The following is a 7,290-nucleotide window of genomic DNA, read 5'->3' on the forward strand; positions in this document are numbered from 1 at the left end:
TATGTGCCCAGGTCCTGTAATTATAATGCTACTAGCGGGCATGCAGCACTGGCTGTGCCTAGGGTGATCGACCTTCCCTAAATTTCACTGGCCGTCCGTAATTTGAATCTCACGTCCGTTGTACATGATGATACCTTTTACGGACGTCTTTCGTTTTTAATTTTGGGCATTACAGGGAACAACACTGTTCCCCTGCATGAAGTCTCAACTCTCTGATGGGGCCTGCCTCGCACACCTCCTCGGAGCACAAGAGCAGCCCCACCTTGCCCATTGTCATTCTGTATGTGGCTGATTGCAACATACAAAGTGACAATGGGCCAGTCTGGGCTGCAAAGCATGGTTGGCCTCCCCAGCCTCCGTCTAGGGTAGGGCAGAAAGACAGATGGAAGAAATGTGCAAAAAACGCCAATGCTGCTACATAAGAATCCAGTTCAAGAAAAGAAGCTGGTGAAAGAAGTTAGAAAGGTGTTGTTTAACAGTCTCATCATTTTAAAACTAATGTATTTTCAATATTATGTTCTAGGAAGCCATGGTTGCTGCTTTTTTAGGTCTCGCGACCTATCGATGCGCGCAAGCGCATCGAGCGTAGCGAGAATTCATGTCGGCGAAAACATCTTCAAACCAAAGGGCTTTCAGCCCCGCGGTTTTCATGCAGTGCCCGTGTACATGCACGCGCACTCCTCCCACACCAGCAACTCCCCCCTCCCACACCAGCACCTCCCCTCTCTTTCCACGCAATCACAGCCTCCCCCTCCCACACCAGCACCTCCCCCCTCCCACACCAGCACCTCCCCTCTCTCTCCACGCAATCACAGCCTCCCCCTCCCACACCAGCACCTCCCCTCTCTCTCCAGGCAATCACAGCCTCCCCCTCCCACACCAGCACCTCCCCTCTCTCTCCACGCAATCACAGCCATGCACTTCAGTTCCGCCCTGAGAGCATGGTATTATCTTCTTATTTCCATCACGTCCATCGCTAAAAGAGAGGAAGGCTTACAGGAAACATCCTCTGCAGTGGGGCTTATCTCGACTGGGACAGTAATTCAAAGTTAAATGGCGCCCCCCCACCAGTCTCCCGCCCCCATCCGGCTTTCCTCCGAATCCGCCTCCCCTCACTCGCATTCCCGCCCCCATCCAGCTTCCCTCCGCCATCTGTCTGACACACTAGAGCTGCGGACGCCTCAATCTCCTGCCACCTCGCATGGCCGTCCTTTCAGATTTTGCATGTTTATCACTTTCTAGAATCCTAAAAGACTAGATCGTCTCTCTTACGTTTCCCTGGCATGCGTTTTCCTTTCAGGTTGTTTTACGTGATTAGGTTTTATATTGCGTTTCATTTTATTGCCACTTTGATCCATCCTTACACTGTTCCATGCTTATAACTTCTGAAGCGCTTATATACGAATGTCCTGTAATGCACAGAACTTTCAACAAGGGAAAAATACACAACAATGACTGACATGTATTTAACTGGCTCGTTCTTTCATCTATTCAGCTCTAGGTCTTTCCTTCATGTCCTTGCAGGCAGTAGGGTCCGTGACGCGCAGCTCCGCCACTGCAATGGTCACATCCAGCGCCCGGCTGTCCCCCCTCGGCCCTCGTCACCTCATCCCGAGGCGAATATGAAACCAAGACCGGGCTGTAATTGCCTGCTAATAAAATGCGCAGCTCGCCCGTAAAAGCACTTTGCTATCCTCCCCGGGGCACCCAGTGCCTCATAAATATGCAATCACTATTCATTTTGGTGTTAGCAGGCGGCCAAGGAGCAGAGGGGGAGGGGGGCTCTCGAGATCAGGTAAAGCGTGAAGGTGGCGGGGCATAGGAATTTCCGCCTTTTTCCTTTGTGGTACATTATAACTGGTGGTTTCCACCTTCAAATCTCGGGCACTTGGCAGTGAGTGGTGTCGGCGAGGCCCAGCTACCAAAGGGCCACTTGCCATCATTTCCATGTACGACACCCTCTAGCCGGACAGGGCCTTTTAGCCTTCAAGGAGCTTTAAAAGCTGCAATATTTTTTTATTATTTGCAGTTTTATATAGCGCGAACTCGACAAGAAGCGCTTTATATGAGCATCAGTTAAGTTACAAAATGACACATTTTAAAAAAAATTTGGTAGGTACGGAGATATTGCGATTTGCCCAAAATCACTGGATTTTAAACCGACGCCGAGACTCGAACTTGGTTACCTAGCTCAGAAGTCGGCAGCTCTGGCCGTGACGCCACATCCTCTTGAGCTCAGGTTTGCGATGCTAAAGAAACGAAAGTACATGTCCTAGGCTACAATGTAACGTGTTGATGGCTGAAAGAATGGGGGCAGGGGCTCGCATGACATGAAGCCACATGCTGGAGTCATTCCGTTCAGAGCATTTCAGGTGTGCGCAACACTGCCCACTTTCCGACTCCTGCCGTGCTGGATGTTCTCAGCCGGCTCCTGGCTCAAAGGTGATTTATGGGCAGAGCGGACACTAAGCCTTTAATCTCTGACCTTTGCCCCCCCCCCCCCTCCTCCTTCGGTCCGGAGGCCCTGCACGTGTGCTGCACAGCTGAGCAGTCGGTGTAATATATATAGATATATATATTTGGTGTTCGAGGGTGCTGTATACAGGACCTGTATATACATATATAGGGATGTAAGGTGTGTGGTGTGCGCATACACACACTGCTTCTGTCCTGAGATGCAAGGTGTGTGGTGTGGTGTTGTGCACACACACACACTGCTTCGTCCCTGAGAGATACATGGTGTGCGCGCGCATTTTCCTTTATCCAGACCAGTAAGTGGCAGGATGTAGAGTTGCGCCCACATGCCTGCTGATTCGAGCACGTTGCAGGGAGCGTGGGGTTGTGTACGCGGCTTCCTCTTAGCTTGTCAGGGGAATGCAGGTAGTGTGTGTGTGGAACTATGCACACGCCTTCCTCTCGACCCGGACCAGCAGGGAGCGGGCAGTGCTTCTCTGTGCGCACACATTTGCTTTCGGAGACAGCTGAACGCAAGGTGTGGCTCAAAGCCACGTCCTTTCACAAACAGTTTGGGAGCCTGGAGTGCGAGGCCAGATGCAATGGGGAGGTTAATGGGTAAAAGGCGAGGGCCTGCCCCCCTACCAGCATCCCTACCCCCTCAGTGCGACAAACGGCGGGCATTTGGCAGCAGTTTGCAGAAAAGGTACTACGCGGGGGGGGGGGGGGTCGGGGGGGCATTCCATAGACAGTTGCCTGTTTGGATCCTGGCCCCCCTCATAGAGATGTGAACACATGTCTTTTCAGGCCTGGAGGGACCGTGGTTGTGAGGTCCCCACAAACCTTTTCCCGAATGAGACCTGCATAGCAAATAAACAGGCAAGCAAGAGTTTTGCTCTTTGGCAGGGTCATTATCTGCACTACAGGGGAATTCAGGAAGAAGTCAAGGTGACCTAGCAGCAATATCCGGACATCGGCCAACCAACACATACCTAGATATTCTGCTTACATGCGGATCCGGCTGCAGGATGATATCTTTCCTATATAAAGCCATGAAGCAGGACTCTACTGCCCTGTCGGCACCGCCAAGGGCTGCCTGGGAGAGGGACCTCAATACACAACTAGGCGAGAGGGCTTGGGCGACTATTAATTATCTCACACATACAGTCTCCTGTAATGCTAGGTTACAACCGATTCACTACAATTTCTTACACCGCACTTACCTCACACTTCCAGTAAGTCTTTTGCATTGTTTCACGCGCAGACATGGATTAAGGTAGCTTTTTTGAGGACGCAAGCACACTAGACTTGAATTGGTGCGGACTAGTGCTACCATGTGGGCGTGGTTATACCGTTAAAGACGGATTCCAGGAAGGGCCATGGTTGCTTGCTCGTGAAAACGGACACAGCAGGCAGGTCACAATGCTTTGCTGATCACGGGTAAGAAATATCAGGAAATGAATGCTAGTGACCTATGGGTTTAGAATGTTAATTTGCATACAATGTTTGCTATACGCTCATGTGTACTCGACTTGTAATGTGACTTAGGAAATATGCCTCCTCAGTGCAATTATTGGCACTAGATTAGGATACAGTTGTTTATAATATAAACAATCTGGACCATACGTCTCTGTAAATTCTATAACCATGAAGGGAGGTAATGTTTATAATGTGTCCAATGTTCCTGTAAGTGTTGTTATATTTTCGGCAGGCTGCCTCCATAGTGGGAATAAGGATACCCAAACTGTGCTTATTTGTTGAGGAACACTCTCATATCGAACCGTGCATATTTTTTGTACTTTGACGCCGTGCCTTCATTACGTGAATGATGACAAATGGCTCTGTTTGTACAGGTATGCCCACCTGATATACTACTTTAGAGCATAACACCTATTGGGTTTAGAGTGGTTGGAATGTCCAATGTCGTTCATAGTATAGTCATGTATAAAATTCATATTGCTTCATAACCCAAAAGAATCTAAAAGTTACCAGCGAAAATTATCCTTACCCTTCCTTGATCTTATTATCAAATACGATAATGTGAAACTGATTATCACCTTATACAGAAAGGAAATACTTTGCTCAAATACCACACAAACCCTGATAAAAGGCTGTGGGTAGTTTAACAGGCCTCAACTCAGTTGCATAAACATTTTTCAGTTTTACATTATGTCTTCTTGGTTATAAATAAGGTAACAAAAATGCTTTTAACACTTTTTTTATTATAACTTTATGGCATGCCTCACAGCAGCCAAGCTGCTCTTGAACATAGCTTACATACATTGCCAAAGCCAATAGCTCTGGCAAAAACGTACCATTGCCATTATAAATTACAGTCACTTTTATTTAAGTGTTCATTATTTAAAAAAATTAAAAGCCATTGTTATTTGTAATATCAATACATCTAAGTCGCGTCAATACAAAACATGCGGCATTACAAATGCTAAAAGTGTCACATTTGCTAAAGTTAAAAGTATTGGCATTGTAAATCACAAAACAAATGTAAAATGCCATTTACAAAACCAATAGCTCCAACTTTCCTACTGCAAGACCTATTGGCAACGCCAGTGCTTGTTATTTTATGCAACTAACAACTGTTGAAAAAGCCAATAGTTCTTGTTTGTTGTAGGTGTAACGTTACCTGTTGTAATATATATCTGGATACAATGACAGAAGAGGCAAAATACCAGTCGGGCGGTGAACTTTATTAAGCACATATTTTTAGCTTAGGTGTTTTAAACCACACCCTTAATTACATCGAACACCCCCTTTGGAGAGACCCCCCAGCTTTTTTCATCCCATTTAACCTCATAACTGCTATTACACATTCCTCCCCAGTGCTGCGCTGTCCATTAGAACTAGTGCTGAATGGACGTTCAATGGTCGTGCGCAGCACTGGGGAGGTAGCGCTGCTGACGACCATTGGCCGTCAGCAGCACTTAAGGGGTTATAGCCCTGGAAACAACACCATGTCACAGTCACCTCATGGCCTGGCACTGTGCATCAAGCATGACTCATGACAACCACTTTTTCACATTGCCTATGTGCAGGGGCATAGTGATCCCTCCCCTGCCCCATCCCAGGCTTTAGGAACTACAGCAAGGGTGGAGTTCTTGATGGATCTCTTCTGTCTGCAACTCTGCAGACAAACGATCCTATCATAATTCAGAGAAAGGATGGATGGATGAGTGAGTGGAAAGATGGATGGATGAGAGGAAAGGTAAATAGATGGATGTATGGGTGGAAGGGTAGATGGATGGGCAAAATGGTGGACGGATGAGTGAAAGGATGGATGGATGAGTGAAAGGGTGGGTGATGGGCAAGTGAATGGGTGGATGGATGGGTGAAATGATGGATGGATTGATTAATTGATGTGAATGGGTGGATGAGTGAAAGGGGGGATGTAAGGGTGGATGAGTGAAAGGGAAGGTGGATGGATAGATGAGTGAAGAAGTGAAAGGATGGATGGATGAGTGATGGTCAATGGATGGATTCATGAGTGGACGAGTAGTTGAGTGGATGGCTGGCTGGCTAAGAGAAGGGTCGATGGAGGGAGAAAGGAGGATGGATGGATGAATGAGATGGTGAATATGTTAAAGGATGAGTGACTGAGTGGATGGATGAGTAAATGAAAGGATGCGTGAGTGAATAGAGCTCCCTTATGCCTTCGACACTGTCTCCCACTGCACACTAGCCACCAGACTCCACAAGGCTGATATCCGCGGAAAAGTCCTGGACTGGGTAAGCTCATTTCTCACCTCCAGAACTCGGGGAGCCAGACTCCGGCCCTACCTCTCGGAACCAACAGTGACCCGATGTGGAGTGCCCCAGGGATCCTCACTTAGCACCACTCTCTTCAACATCTACATGGCCCTCCTTGCAACTATCGTTAGAAACCACAAGCTCAACATCGTCTCATATGCCAACAACACCCAGCTCATCCTCTCCCTCACCAAAGAACCCAACATCACCAGGTACAACTTCCAAGAAGTGGTGAAAGCTGTCACCACCTGGATGAAGAAGTTGCCTGAAACTCAACTCAGAGAAAACAGAAGTCCTCATCCTTGGCTCTATCCCCTCTACATGGGACGACACCTGGTAGCTCCTGCCCTCGGAAACCCCCCACCCCAACGGACCACACACAAAACCTCAGCATCATACTTGACTCATTGCTCACGATGAACCACCAGATCAACACCGTATCCTCTGCCTACATCAACACCCTCTGCATACTTCGAAAAATGTTCAGATGGATCCCACCGAATCCAGAAAAACGGTCATGCACACCTTCATCAGTAGCAGACTGGACTACAGCAATGCCCTCTACACCAGGATCAACTAACTACTCAGCAAACTCCATACTGTCCAGAACGCCACAGCCAGACTGATCCTAGACATCCCCCGTCACAACCACATCACCCAACACCTCCGCAATCTCCACTGGCTGCCCACTAAAAGAATAATAACCTTGAAGCTCCTCACCCACGCATACAAGGCCCACCACAACATCGGACCAGAATATCTAAACAACCACCTCTCCTTCCACGCACCCAAGAGTCACCTCCGATCAGCTGACCTCTCGCTGGCTACCATCCCACGCATCTACAAGACCAGAACAGGAGGAAAGTGCTTCTCCTACCTTGCAGCTAAGGCCTGGAATGACCTCCACTCCACCTCTGGCAAGTGCCTACACTGCTCCAGTTCTGGAAGGACCTCAAGACCTGGCTCTTTGGATGACCCCAAAAGACACACAATTGATGGACGGAATGCAGAACAAATCAAAACATTCACCCCCAGTCAAGAGATCTGGGTTAAATCCATAATTCTTTTGCTCAC

The sequence above is a fragment of the Lissotriton vulgaris genome, chromosome 10 (genome assembly GCF_964263255.1).
Source record: "Lissotriton vulgaris chromosome 10, aLisVul1.2, whole genome shotgun sequence".
Taxonomy (NCBI): Eukaryota; Metazoa; Chordata; class Amphibia; order Caudata; family Salamandridae; genus Lissotriton; species Lissotriton vulgaris.